This window comes from Herpailurus yagouaroundi, unplaced genomic scaffold, assembly GCF_014898765.1.
Source record: "Herpailurus yagouaroundi ecotype Mexico unplaced genomic scaffold, PumYag 188, whole genome shotgun sequence".
Lineage (NCBI taxonomy): Eukaryota > Metazoa > Chordata > Mammalia > Carnivora > Felidae > Herpailurus > Herpailurus yagouaroundi.
In genome coordinates this window covers 23,641,142-23,656,725 of record NW_024412419.1, presented here as the reverse complement: position 1 = coordinate 23,656,725, position 15,584 = coordinate 23,641,142, and the positions used below count along the sequence as shown (strand labels likewise).

General features: G+C 48.2%; 1 protein-coding gene across 4 annotated transcripts in view; it reads right to left on the bottom strand.

The window, feature by feature from the left end:
* TOGARAM2 (TOG array regulator of axonemal microtubules 2) overlaps positions 1 to 15,584 on the bottom strand; it is a 68,608-nt gene that overhangs the window by 50,014 nt on the left and 3,010 nt on the right. For all 4 annotated transcript variants that reach the window (XR_005797237.1, XM_040496407.1, XM_040496405.1 and 1 more), the window contains exons 2-3: positions 1,555 to 1,671; positions 527 to 1,156 (exon numbers count right to left, since the gene is read on the bottom strand). The gene's annotated coding sequence lies outside the window, so the exon portion shown is untranslated. The remainder of the gene's footprint in view (positions 1 to 526; positions 1,157 to 1,554; positions 1,672 to 15,584) is intronic.

Genomic DNA, 15,584 nt, shown 5'->3' with positions numbered 1-15,584 from the left:
ACACACAGTCTCTCTCTCTCTCTCAGAATAAATAAACTTTAAAAAACAAAAAGGACCGGTTTGGTTACAGCCCTACACATCCCTGCTGGTAGGACTGGGTGCCCCTGTGTTCTGTGACCCCCTTAGCACTGCACCCACAGAGCACTGGCCATACAGTCCCTTCTTGTGCTCCTCAAGGTCCCCAGCCAATGTGGGCCTTTGTCCTGGAGAGGTGGCCCCTAACACAGAGCCTTCCTTACCCCTCTGGCACCTTCGCTCTCGGCAGCCCCAGGGAGTGGGGCTTACCCCCAAACGGGGAGCTCTGCCAGCGGCCATGGCCAGCAGGAAAGGGCAGCCCGTTTCTTGGCTCACAGGCTCAGAGAGCAGCAGGCTCCAGAGAGAGGAAGGGACTGCCCCCACAGTCCCACAGCCTCTATCCATCGGTGCCCTTTGTCCTGGCTCCAGGTCGGGTCCTCAACACCCCTCCAAGGACTCCTGGTGGGCTGACCCATCCCCCACCCCCTTCCCCTGCACATCCCCTCCTCACCTTTCCACGCAGAGGCCAACCCCTGTCACTGAAGAAGCCCAGGCTCTGTGGTCTCTCCACGGACGATGCGGCCCAGGAGTCCAGGGGTGCAAGGATGAGGCGGCCCCACGCCTGGCCAGCCCCAGGCTAGAGGACAGGCCCCTGGCTCTGCTGCTGGTGCGCTGCCGGCCTCTACCACGCTCTCCTTGAACAAACAAGGCTGCATAGCAACCGCTGCTCTGAAGGAGCCCGCAGCTCCTGCAAGAGGGAGAGAAGGAGCCAGGAGACATTTCCCCTTGGCCTCATTTCCCCTGGGGCCCAGCCGGGCACTGGGCACTCCCAAGTGGCCAACCTGTCCTGTGGGGGCTGCCGGAGAGAGAGCCGGGCCCCGATGGGTAGTGACCACAGCAGGGGAATGCATGGCAGGCTTGGGGCTGGGACACCGCTGGCAAGGAACCCCTGGTTTTGCTGTAGTGGCCTGTGGGCCCAATCCGGTTCAGCTCTCAAGCTATTTCTAGGCGCAGAAGGGTAGGTCGTGTGAGCATCCAGGCCTTGGCAAGAGGCAGAACTGGCTGTGAATCCTGATCCTGCTTCTTCCAGCTGTGTGACCTCTGGCCAGTCCGTAACCTTCCTCACCTTCTGTCTCCTCATCTATAAAATGGGGGTAACAATACTGACTTGATAGGGTAGCCACAATGGGCATGTAACAGACTATGATTATGTCCAGCCCATCATAGGCCCCCCACCTCAGTTAGCGCCCTTCCCCAGAAACACACGCATACCAGGAAGCCTGTGGCCTCCTCTTCAAGCCAGATCTCACTGCCCCAGCTTTCAGAAAATGTGAACTGGAGTAGCCCATGCATGCTTCCTCACTGGGCCCTTGCCCTTGGATGGAAACACCAGGCTCACATTGCCCTACCTTGAATGAAAATTGCTCCCTCCCCTCACCCTACCCACTTCTAACCCTCACCATCCAAGGGGCACAGGGTGGGGGCAGAGGGAGCCAGAGGCTTCATTGACTTCACGCAGCCCTGCAAAGAGCCACTCACCCAAGATGTTTTCTAGGCAGATCCCCGAGGGTCTTTACAGAGAAAACAGGCAGGCGTACGTAACACAGGGCAGGAGAGCTGGCGGGAGGCTGTCCACACATCCGGAGGCCCTGCTGACTGAATCAAACGTGTCCGGGGTTTACTGATTGAAACCTCTCCTGGCCTTTCTAGCACTTTCCTGGGTTCTTTCCTCTTCTCTGAGACACCACTGAGGGCAGGCCCGTGGGGGCCTCTCCTGAGGCCCTGGAAGGAGCAGCTTCCATTAACCACGCTTCACGAGGGGCCCAGGAGGGCCAGCCCAGAAGCACTGAGGAGATCCCCCATGGCAGGCACCAGCCCCGTGCCAGAACCCCACAGGCCCACTGGGCTCCACGGGGAGGCTGCTCCCATCCACAGCCCCTCAGGGGGCAAGCTGGCATGGTGAGCTGAGCTCCTGAGCTCCCTTTAGCAGAGGCCCCAGGAAGGAGGTTCTTCCTCCCAACCAGGACCAGTGGCAGCCAGCAGCAGGAAGAGGCTCCTGGGTGCTTTGCAGTGGATTCCCCCTGAGAGGTAGGTGTGAAGAAACCCGAATTTACAGATGGGAAAACTGAAGCCCAGCAAGGCAAGCCCTGGCCCATGTTTCATAACTTGTAAGTGAGAGTGAATCATCTCAGTGGCGATGCCAGACAGGGTGGGGACGGGACGAGCCTGGCCTCCACGTCCCTGAGCTCTGTTTGGAGAGGGCAGGTGGGTGCCTCCCCGCAAACCCATCCTCACATCACAGCCTGAGAGTCAGACCTTCCAAAATACAGATCCAATGGTCACCCCATTGGACACCCCAGCTGGACACCCCTCGTGGCTCCCAGTGTCCTTGGGAAAAGGTCACACCTAGCACCGCCTCCGACAAGCTCCTCCAACCTGGCCCCCATCCTGTCTTCCTTCCACCATGTCTCTTCCTGTGCCTCTTGCTCTCCAACCTGACCCCGCTGGACAGTTGAGCATAAGTATCTCCTGAGGACTGCTTCGCCCTGCTCTCTGCCAGATGTTGGAAATAGGGGAGACTACGGTTTGCCCTTGGGAGCCGAGTGATGGAGAGAGACCCCCACTGCATGCCTACATTACCCATAATAAGGGAGGTACAGTTGGCTCAGCCCTTGAGAAACAGAGCCCTGGAGGCAGACTGGATCTGACCCCAGCCACCGCGTCACCCTGGACAAGAAACAAGCTCTCAGAGCCCCAGTTTCCCCACGTGCCAAGCAGGGAGGAGCACAGCTCTGCCCTCCTGGTGTGTTTGACCCTCGGAAAGCACTCGCACTGGTTGGCAAGGAACAGGCACTCGGTGAGTCACACACTCACGGTTACTATGACCATATGATGAGAGTGAGCCTGGGGGCCATGAGATGTGGTGTCAACCTGAAGCCAAAGGGTAAGGAGCTGGCCAGGCGCCAGCAGGGGTGGGAGCTACTGAAGCTGCTGGACTCCCAGCCTGGGACCCTAGGAGCCAGGAGAGTTGCCCCGATGGGCGAGTGGAGGCATGGTGGCAGGCTGCCCTGTGGAAGCTTTCTGGTCACTCGTCTGAAGAGATCCCAGAAGAAAGGGACTTGAATCCCCTGCCCCAGTACTTTGTTGTGATTTCTTTTATCATCCTTAATAAATACTTTCAGATCTAATTTTGCCTTCTTTCTTAATGAAGCTCCCAAATTGTTTAAGCACCAAGCCCCACAAAGCCTGGATGGACTCCTGATAGAAGAGTCTCCAGGGCACAGGCAGAGGAGTTCCAGGGGTGGGAACCTACGGGGCACAGGTGAAGGGGGTGAGGGAGGAGACCCCAGATCTCAACGTCATCTAAGCCACCTGAAAGATCCCCAAACACGTGGCTGTCAGGACTCTTAGTTCTGTTTAATAGCTCCCCCTGCATAGCACACACATGCCCACACAGGTGCCCACACATGTGCACACACACATACACACATGTATGCACACACTCACACACATACACATGTGCATACACACATATACACACGCATACACACATGCATGCACACGCGTATATATACACACATGCATGCAGGAGCACATACACACATGCACACACATGTGTATATACACACATGCTCGCAGGCATGCATGCATGCACACACACACACACACACACACACACACACACACACACACAGGGAGAATGCCATGGGAAGTTTGGAGTTAGGCTGCCACAACCAACCAACTACCAAAAGCCGGAAGCGAGCCTGGAACATCCTTCCCCAGCACCTTCAGGAGGGACCTGGCCCTGCCAACAGCTTGATTTTGGACTTCTGGGCTCCAGCACGATGAGCCAATAAATTGTCACTCTTCTCAGCTGCCCGGTGTGCAGGACTTTTTCCATAAGGACCAGGAAACTGCTAAAGAGTTCCAGCACCCTTCCTGGGAGAAGCTTCCCCTCCTGCAGCAAGTCTGTGTGCAGGATATCTCCCACTCCCCTAGGTTCCTCTCTCCCCCGTCACTCCAGGCTCCCTGCCTTCTGACTCCCTTGGGTTTGGCCAGTGGGAGATGGGAGGGGGCGCCAGGGTCCTATTCCCCCTGCTTCGGCCCTACGCAGTCGTGCTGGGCTGGCTGTGCCCCTCACTGGAAGGTCACGGCTCCTGACAGGCAGCCGGCTACGTTTCTGCAGTCCTATCACTAATCCTTTCAAGCCCAGGGGTGGTCCAGGTGCCCAGAATGACCAGTCAGCCCCAGAGCTTCCCCCGTGTGAACCCCTCCAACCACCCAATTTGAGCAGGAGGCTGTCTCCGGCCGCTCCCTATGTTTCCTGTCATCTCACTGAGTCTCTGGTGAGCTTATGACTCCATAGGGGTGTCCCCCACCGTTTTGTGAGTTTCCCGAACACAAGGACCATGAGTGATTGTCTCCCTACACTCGACACAGGGCATGAGGCTCAGCCCACCCTAGAAGGCATTGAATAAATACTTGAAATGAATGAATTAAATGGACTGACGGACTGTGCGCAATCACAAGCTGGGAAAAGGGCTCTTGTACAGAGCAGATAAGTAGTCCCCTCCACAGCCACAGAGGACAGCCCTTGTCTACCCAGCAAGCAGCTCAAGATCTCAAAAACTGATATCCTAAAACTTTCAACACATGATTTGGTGAATGGACGATTACATTTTGACCCTATTTCCTCAATGAAAATGTCACTGAGAGTCCTCCTGGCCCTTAATAAATTAAACTTCTTCTATTCCCAGCAATGTAAAAGCCCAGATACCCTGAACACACTTCCCATTGCAAAATATCTGGAGGTCTGATTAAAATATGCAAATAAGCATCTAAATACACAACTGAGAAAAAGCCTCTCTCCTAACCCTACACATATACATGTTGCCTCTGGCCGAGTCCCATTCCCCTTTGAGGAGCCCTCCTTGACACCCCCAGGATCTCCCCTGCTTCTCCAGCCCCTGCATGGACCTGTCACGACTCCACTCAGCACACTGAGCTGCGATCGTCCACCTGCCCCTGCCCCCAGCCAGCTCCACACGCACCCTAGGCTGTGAGCTCCCTAGACGCTAGCCCCAGCCAGAGTGCCCAGTAGACCCTCAGTCATGTGATGGAAGTGACATGAACCCTGGTGATGTGGAAGACAGGGGACAGTTAGTGACATGGAGCTCCCTTTCCCTGCAACATTCACTGCTTTTCCCAGGAGCAGACATTGGGAATGTTACCTCCAGGCTACAGACCAGAGTCTGAGCACCATACATTATATGGAAGAGGGGAAGGGGGATCTGGAGCCACCCCTTGACCAGTACTGCCCCATTAAAAACCAGCACTGGGGCATCTGGGTGGCTTGGTTGGTTGAGCATCAACCTCTGCTTAGGTGACAGCACACAGCCTGGAGCCTGCTTTGGATCCTGTGTCTCCCTCTCTCTCTGCCCCTCCCCTGCTTGCACTCTATGTCTTTCTCTCTCTCTCTCTCTCTCTCTCTCTCTCTCTCTCTCTCTCTCAGAAATAAATAAACATTTAAAATTAAAAAAAAAAAAAAAAACAGCACTGTCCTAGCCACAAGGAGAGGTTACCTCACAGGCAGTAGGTGGGGCAAGTCACTCCTGGTGGAGACCCTGTGGGGGTGAAGGCCCAGGCTAGGCCTTGTGTTCCCACCTCTCAGGATAAAGCAAGTCCAATTTACTGATGATTAGCACGTGACCAGACCAAGGGTTCAAGACAAGGAGGCAACGGGGTTGGTCCCAGTCCTGAGCCTGTCATCAACTTTACTGTGTGACTTCTGGCAAGTCCCTGTCTTCCCTGGGCTTCTTTCATTATGAAACAAGGGTATCAGGCACTGGATGCCCTCTAGGTCATCCTGGAGGCTAGATGCCCTGTATCCTGGGTCCCACCCCAGGCTGAGGAGAAAGGCTGGAGTTCTCCCTTCCTTCCACATGCCACACACCCCCACACGGAGAAGTAGAACAGTGGAGCCAAGCTGGCCCGTTTCTAGACTGACACTTGGGCTGACTCATCCTCCCAAAATATCACTCGTGTTCCTTCTTACTCCAGCCCAGACCTCAGAGCCCAGCCTATGAGAGCCGGGGAGGTGCTGACTGCAGTACAGGCTGGGTGCAGGTGCTGAGACACTCTCAAAGGCACAGAATAGGCCCCACTCAACTGGCATCCCCCTGTGTCCTGTCTCATTCCTGGGAAGTTCCTGAGAAACTCCAAAATAATATAGGCAACCTGAGCCACAGGGTCAAAGAGAGGACCAAGTCAAACCCTTCATATTACAGATGAGGGAAACTGAGGCCCAGAGGGTCTCAAAGGAAATCAGTGATTGTAACAGGGCATGGACTGAGGCTTTCTGATTATGCTGCTTCTGGCCCAGCCCCTCAGCCCCTTATCCCAAGATAAGCCAGCCCCTTACCCCACATGGGGCATGCCCCCTCCAGCCTTTCCCCCCACAGAAAGAGAGAACACAGAATGTTAGGGGAGAGAAGCTCGCTGCCCCACAGTCACAGGAAAGAAGATGAGGGAGGATACTTGTTCCTTCAATAATGGATGGATGGATGGATGGATGGGAGGGAGAAGGGATGGGAGGAAGGAAAATTAATATGGGAATAAATGAATAAATAAATTAAATGAAAGAATGAATCTAAAGAAAGAGAAATGGGGCACCTGGGTGGCTCAGCCAGTTAATCATCCAACTTTTCATTTCAGCTTAGGTCATGATCTTGTGGTTAATGGGATCAAGCCCCACATCAGGCTCCACACTGTGTGAAGCTAGCTTGAGATTCTCTTTCTCATTCTGTCTCTGTCTCTCTCAAAATAAATTAAAAAACATTTACATTTTTTTTAAAAAGAGAGAGAGGTATATAAAGGGTAGAAGGAGAGAAAGAATCAATAAGTGAGCAAATAATTCTGGGAGCTACTAGAGAAAAAGAGTTTGATACATTTTTATAAGAACATGCAAAGAAATAAGAAAAGTCTTAAAATGCCCCCACATTTCCGGTTTGTGAAAATTCATCAAGCTTATGATCACATTCTTAGGATATGTGTACATTTCTGTATGTTTGTTTTTCTTTTTAAGGTGCCACACAGCAGGGTGCAGTGGGAATGGAACTTCCACCCCCACCCTTTGGAAGGCAAGGCATGACAGTGGGAGGCAGTGCCCTGCTTTTGCTGGGATGGTGCTAGTGGGGCCCAGTGGGAAACTGAACATCCATCCCTATCCAGATCTGTGGGCTACACCTAGATAGCATGACTATCTACAGAAAAGGAGCCTGAATAGGATCTCTAGTCTCACCACATAACACTCAAATACTCAAGATACAACTGGAAATTACTCTTCATACCAGGAACAAAGATAATATCAACCTAAATAATAAAAGATAATCAGTGATACAACACCAAAATGATACAGAAAATGAGGATTTTAAAGCAGCCATCATAAAATGTTTTGATGAATATACTCGAAACACATAAAAAAGTAGAAAGTCTCAGTGAGGAAATAGAAGATATAAAGAAGAACCAATTGGAAATTTTAGAACTGAAAAATACAACTGAGATAAAAAAAACTCAATGTGAATATGACTATGCCATAGGGCAGAATCAATAAACTTGAAGGGAGAACATGGAAGTTACCCAATATGAATAACAGAGAAAACAGACTGACAAGAAAGGAACAGAGCATCAGGGACTTGTGGGACTATAACCAAAGCTCTAACCTTTGTACTACTAGAGTGAGTATGGGGGCTAAAGAGTGTGGAGCTAAAACGTATTCAAAGAAATGCCTGAAAGTTCCCCAAATATAGTAAAAGACTTTAATCTACAGATTCAAGAATTGAGAAAACTCTAAATAAAGAAATATACTCCAGGAAATATCACAACCAAAGTTCAGAAAAGTAGACAAAGAGAAAAAAAAAAAAATCTTGAAAGAAAAAAAAAAAACAAACCTGTTAGCTCAGAATTCTATACCCAGCAAAAATATCCTTCAGGAATGAAACTGAAATCAAGACATCCTTACACAAAAGAAATGAAGAGAATCTGTCACCATCAGAACTACCCTAAAAGAATGGCTAAGGGAAGTTCTTCAAACAAAATGGAAACAAAAGAAGGAAATTGGAGACATCAGGAATGAAGAAAGAATAAGAGTGAAAATATGGGTAAAGGTAATAGGCCATTCTCCCTGGAGCAAGGCAGGCACGCAGAGTGAAAGAGAATGTTCCAAAGGCTTAAAAACCTTCACACACAGATCACAATTGGAAACAATCAAGGGACAAAGTGAAGAGGTATGTTTGAGGCACTTTGAGACACTGGGTCAAGCAAGCTGCAAAACTTACTATCAAATGCCAACTAGTGTGTTTGCAAAGTTTCTTTATTATTTAAGACATTTTGAGGAGGGTTTTCTATTACTTGAAGGTGACAGTTTCCTAAATCACAAGGCAATTTGTGTACTGGAACTTTCTATCCAAAGACCCTTGTGCTGAGGACAAAACGACTAAAATGGAAAGTCTTGACAAATCCTCCTCACTAGGGGTGACACCTAATTTAGCCCATGTGAATACAAATCACATCTTTGGTGTGGACCTGTGTGGCATGGACAGTCCAATCAAAGAACCTACACATAAAGTTGCTGCCCTAGGAGAAAGGCAAGCAGTGAGAGCTTGACCCCTTCTCCACCAGGGACTGGTAGCAGGAGCTGCTCTAGGGACTGAAAGGAAATGTTCAGTCTGCATTCAGATCTGCTTCTCCTTACTGCACTGCGGGAAGGATATCAGCAAACCAAAGCCCATTCAGAGGAACGAGAATGTGACCACAAGGCCATAACATCACATAAGGAAGTGTGAAGACATAGAAAAGATGGACTCAGAGGGGAATGTGAGGGCTCCATTGAGCCACTGAAGGGATAATAAGCCACAGTGAAACTGGGCTTGGCTGCACAACTCCACAGGTCAGGGCACCACTTAACATACGTGCAGGACGCTGTGTTTTCTGGCATGCTAACAAATGGCTTCCCCAGGAAGCAGTGAACTCTCTATCCTTAGGGATGTGTGAGGAGATGGCAGCCAGACAGCATCCTTCCAGGATGCTTACTAGGGATCCAGCCTCCCCCCACTCAGCCTTCCATTCCCCAGCCCCCCACTAAGAACATTTATCACTCCACAGCTCTGGAACGTGGGGAAAATGGAGATGCAGTCCCCTGCATTCCAAGTGAATTCTGTTTCATTCCAGCTGCATTCTGGAACGTAGAATGAATCTGGACTATATAGGGAATGTCAGCCCAGCTATCCTCCAGTTGTATTTTGTGGAATAAATATAAATACAAAAAAAAAACTCCAGTAAAAGTAGTTTGGGAAACATAAACTCAACTAATGTTGAACTAGTTTCTTAACTAGATGATGTCTCAGGACCCTTAATAGGTTCTATGTATTGTAATGCTCTAATAAGGGGTAGAGGATGAAGTGGTTTCCAAATACATATGACCATATACCCATATGAAGCAATTTCTATATCTGTGTGACATAGAAGACCTGTGTGTTCATGAAATATGTCTTAGGACCAGAGCTTTGAGGAACACATGTTACAAATCAATGTTCCGATCTCTCTCAAAGTTTGCAGGGCAACTAGCCCAGAACTTGAGCCCAAGTGAATAACAAATTTGTAATTCAAATTTTTATAAATCATATTTTACCTCTTGGGACCATCAAGAACAAATCAGATCTCAAGAAAGTTGTTCAGATGAGTCAAGATGTGTATCTCCCTCACCAGCTGGTACCAGGACACCGTTACTTCCCTCCTGAAAAGTCATCAGAAGCAGAAGAGAAGGAAAAGCCCTTCAGAGAAAAAAATACCCCAGAGAAGATATAAAAGAGAGACAGAACATGTCTTCCTACCGTCACACAGTCAACTGAGGATCTCCCTGACAACCACCACCACCAATCTTCTCTCTAAAAATTATCAACTACCACAAATGCAAGCTTTTCTGAGTAATTTCGGCCCCCTCCAGACTACAACCAACAAACACTTCCCCAAACCACCCACCCATTACCTGAGGTGCCAGGCTTCAAGGGCGTTTTCAAAGGCGAGAAGTCCCAGGCCCAGTTATATAGTTTCCAGACCTGCTGGTCTCCAGCAGCCTCGAGTAGTCAGCCAGGACTCCCCGGGGGGAGAGAGAGACAAGCAGGAGGAGACACCCACATCCTCTCCAAAGAGACTAACCAGGCCTGATGGTCTCTGGGTACCTGGCTCTGTCTGATGAGTATGGAAAGAAAAGACTCTTGTTTCTCACTGTTCCTCTGGGTGACAGTTACCATGGATATGAATCAATTTTGGGTGCTTGTCATTTGCCAATAGAAAATAAAGAGCAAACTCGCCCTGAACCACAGTCATGTAGGGACACATAGGCAGACAGCCTAACGCCAGCCCGGGTCTGCTGATGGAGTGGACGCCAGCTGTGAGCTCACGGTAGGTCCTAACGTGGCACTTACGTGAGCACACGGGGCCCTCACAGTACACACGCTCTCACAGAGAAGCAGTGTGACGTAGATGGATGCTAACTCCCTTTACCCCTTATTAATACGCAGGAAACCAGAATTCTAAAGGACACCCTCCAGGAATACCCAAATATCTGAAAACAAGCCCGTGGGGGCAGGCCTGGTAATGGGGCATTTAATAATCAGAGCCACCCTTAGTTGCCAGTCTAAGCACTTTATAGACACTAGCTCATTTATCCCCACAACAATCCTTGGGGGTACATACTCTAACTACCTCCACTTGGCAGATGAAGAAACTGAGGCACAGCGCATCATCCAGACAGCAGCGGTAGGGCCAGGATCAAAAACCAACTTATCTAGTTTCCTAGCAGTTCTCCTGTACTGTCAGGACGTCAGGGACCCAGCTTGTCCCGGTGGCCTTGTGCAGATCAGTAAATGTCTCTGTACCCCATTTTCTCATCTCTAAAACAGGAATAAAAATATTTTCCCTGCTTACGTCCTAGCACCATTATAAGAATCATGTCAAAGCTAATCCAAATTTAGGGAAGAGAAAAAGAAAGGAAATTAACATTCACTAATCACCTACTATGTGTCAGAGAAGTTACATTGGTTCTTACATAATGGCTTGTCTCTAATTCTGCAAGAGAGATAAGGAAAACCATGTGTCAAAGACCTCATAGTCAGGAAGCCCAAGAGTCTGAATTCAAAAGGGGTCTATCTGGTTCCAAAACTTTTGTTTTTTATGTTTTCCATTGTTTTTGAAAAATGTTTTTTAAATTTTGTTAATGTTTATCTATTCTTGAGAGAGCACGTGCCAACATGGGAGGGACAGAGAGGGAGGGAGACACAGAATCCGAAGCAGGCTCCAGGCTCTGAACTGTCAGCACAGAGCCAGATGCGGGGCTCAAACTCATGAACCATGAGATCATGACCTGAGCTGAAGTCGGACACTCAACTGTCCAGGCACCCCTGGTTTTTGTATACCAACATGGTTACAAAAAGAACCCACTAGCATTAATAACCCAAGTGCCTTTAGGACTCTAGTCTTCTAGAATCCTCATTTGCCCCACCAGTGTGAGCATGTCCTGCCTCACTGGACACAGAAAGGCTGTGGCCTCCAACTTTTGCAGGTGGGAAAGGTGGCCACCCTAGCCCAAGACCCCCTGCCTGTGAGTCATCTGTAGCACCCACTACTGTGCCCCACATCCTGCCAGGCAAGTCCAGACCCAACATACTCACTTTCCAATGGGGCGAAAACCAGAACTGAAGGTGGCATGGCAAGTCTCAGCCCCTAGAGGTAGCACGCAGTGCAATGCAAACCTTGCAGAACTCCTAAAGCCCAGCCACAATCTTCCTGAAACCTCTCCGTGCACAAAGTAGCCTGACGCTTCACCATAAAACACAGATGGACATTTGTCACTGTTGCCGCAAACAGAAATGGCACATCCTCCCGGCGACACCAAAGGGCAAATAGCCTGCATTTCTCTCTTGCTGGTGTTATCAGAGCCTGCACGACAGCGGAGAGATGGCCTCCCCTTGCCAGAGGCAGGGTGAGCCTGCTTGGGGGACCCTCTGAAATACCATGACCACGGCAGAAGCAATGACTCTCTAAGGATCCTGTGAGTGACAGGGGAGTGCTTCCCAAGAAACACATCCTTGGGATGTGTGTAGGTTGGAGGAGGAGGGCAAAGATATAAAGAATGAAGATGGCCTCGTCTCCTCCAAAGAGACACACTGAGAAAGAGGGCAGACCCAGTGGGGTGGGGCGTGGGGGAGACAGCGTGAGAGACGACAAACAGAGCCAAAAAGAGAACATCTACGACAGCACAGCACGTCTCTGAATATAGAAGCCAAGGTGGTCACATGGAGAATTTGCAGTGTTATGGGGGGAAAGCAACAATTTAAGCTGTTTAAAAAGAGAGGCCTTAACTGGAAAATAGATGAAGACGGGGGAATGAATACACTTCCGGTTGGGAGCAGTGGTTTTGTACTTGATGTTCTGCTGGCTCTGTGGTCTTCAGCTAGTTTTGTAACATCTCTGAGGCTTTTTACTGAACCTTCGTATGCTGCTGGCCACTGGATACACTAGGAACCTTCTTTTATTGCATCTTTACAGCCACCTTTGGGAGATGTTACGTACTTTGATCTTGTGGATGATGACACTGGTACTCAGGGAAGGTAAGGGCTTGCCAAAGCTCACAGAGGAAGTGCTGGGGTCTGGACCCTCAGCACTCTGCTCCAAAGCCTTTGCCATACTCAATTTCTTCATAGGAAAAGGCACACCAGGCCTGGCCCCCTCTGATAGGGCCCATGCAGGCCCTAAGATAAGACAAGAGTTACAGAGCTTTAATGTGTACAATTTTTAAGCAGAGTGGCCTATTTGGGTTTTATTCTTTCTTAACTTTAAAAGATCCAAACCAATAAACAGTCCAGACTTGAAAAAATTTCTTGAACTCTGACAATCCATAAAAAAATATTCTCTGTCTTTGCCCCCTCAAACAATACATTTGAGGACAAGCTCCTTGGGGGGGGCCTAAGAATACAATGTCAAACCCACTGCTTCTCTTTCTCTTATAAAGGTTTTACATTTGCAAACTTGCAGACTTTAAGAAACAAAAAACAAAAATGATTTTCTTGTACACATGAAAGTTCTCAAGTCCAGAGTCTTGCAAGTGTCTCTGAAATGCGGTAGGCTCTCCTGAGAAACTCATGAGCTGTCATAACACAGAGGAAAAATGGGCACCATTTCTCCTGCGTTCTTGGGGAGTAGGCAGCTGTTATAAACCATCATCCTGGTGGGGATAGTATGGTCTTATTTTTATATTTATAGATACATATGCTCATAGAAAAGTCTGGAAGGATATATGCTAAAACATTATTTCTGCTTACTTCATGATGGAGGGATTATGGATGATTTTTACTTCAATTGGTATTTCAAGGTTTTCCACTATGAACGTAGATTATTTATATGCATTTTTAAATTACTGTAATAAAGACTATGTAGCCACATAAAAAAGATCAATAATCAAAAGTTAAATGAGACGTCTCCTTCTGACATGATGGAATAACATAGACCGGATTTACCCTCCCACGATAGACAATTAGAAAAACAGACAAAATATATGAAACTATTATTTTTAGACCCTGGACAACAGGCAGCACTAGCAATTCCTGAGGGAAAGGAAACGGATGTAGTGAGGCCTGAAGGAATCTGCTTGGAGGCACATTCCAGACCACAGAGCAGGGAAGGGGACCCCCAATCCGGCTGTGTTGAGGAGACAGAGAGGGGGGTTCAGAGGAGCTGATGCAGCTGGAAGTCACAAGACAGAGTTCTGGTGGAGAAGGAGGTGGGTGGAAAAATGGCTCCAAACAACTCTGCCTAGGTGTGCCCTTGAGTCTTTACTGAATACCAAGATGCTCGTGTGTAAAGTGAAATTCCAGGAGGTCCGACAAAGAGCTACCAAGAAACAGCGGAGGAGTTCCCAGAACTCACACAGCATTTAACCAGCATTCCGACTAACCAGAATGGAGAGTCCTTGTTGATAACTCAGGGCATTCACTAGGGACCCATAGGGTCATGCATATTGTGATGCATGTGGAAACCTAGAGCCATCAGTAAAGTAATAAAAAAAAGAAGTAGAGCGAATAAGACCATGGTGAAGATAAAGTGGAATTATTTTGAGAGAGAGGGTGTGAGCAGGGGAGTGGCAGAAGGAGAGACAGAAGAGGACAGAGAGAACCTTAAGCAGCCTCCATGCCCAGCACTGAGCCCAAAGTGGGTCTCGATCTCACAACCCACCATGAGACATGACCTGAGCCTAAATCAAGAGACTTGTTGAACCAACTGAGCCACCCAGGTGCCACTAAAGTGGAATTTTTAAAACTATTTATCCAAAAGTCACGAAAAGAAGGGGAAGGGGTACCCTGGGTGGCTTAGTCGGTTAGGCATTGGACTTTGGCTCAGGTCATGATCTCGTGGTTCATGGGTTCAAGCCCCACATCAGGCTCAGCACTGACAGCTCTGAGCCTGGAACCTACCTTAGATTCTGTGTCTCCCTCTCTCTCTCTGCCCCTCCCCCGCTTGTGTGCTTGTTCTCTCCCTCTCTCTCTCTCTCTCTCTCAAAAATAAATAAACGTTAAAAAAAAAAAAGAAGCCTCCAAGTGTTTATTTAAACAAAAGAAGAAGACAGAGGGAACAAAGACCAGAAGAGACAAATAGAAAACTAATAGCAAGATGGTACATTTAATCCCAATCATTCTGATAACTACAGTAAATGAATATGGTCTAAACATTCAAGGAAGAAAGAGTCAGACTGGGAAAAAACAAAACCCAACTATATGCTGCTTACAAGACATCACTTTAAAATTTAAAACACAGGGGCACCTGGGTGGCTCAGTCGGTTAAGCATCCATTGATGCTGAGCCTGGAGCCTGCTTCGGATTCTGTGTCTCCCTCTCTCTCTGCCCCTCCCCCACTCGCACTCTGTCTCTCTCTCAAAAATAAATAAACATTAAAAAAATTAAAATAAATAAATTAAATAAAATCTTAAACACAGGCAAAAAGTAAAAGGATGGAAAGAGATTTAATATATTGTGCAAACAATACACATAAGGGAAGTGGCAATGCTGCGTTAATATCAGACAATGCAGACATTAGAACAAGAGCTTCCACCAGGTATAAAGAGGGACATTCCACAATGACAAAGAGGCCAATTCATCAAGAAGACACAACAATCCTAAATGTGGACATGCCCAATAATGAAGCTTAATATACGGAACCAAAAACTGGCAGAACGCAAGGAAAAACAGACAAACTCATATTTACAGTTGAATACTTCAGTAGACCTCTTTCAATAATGGATAGGATAAGTAGACACAAAAAGTAGAAAACCTGAACAACACCATCAAACAACTTGACTTAATTGATATGTATAGAACATTCTACTGAACAATAGCAAACACCCATTCTTTTCGAGTGCAAGAGAAACATTCACTGAGGTAGATTATGTACTGGGCCATAAAACAAGCCTCAGTAAGTGTAAAGAATTAAGTCATACAGAGGATATTCTCTTACCATAA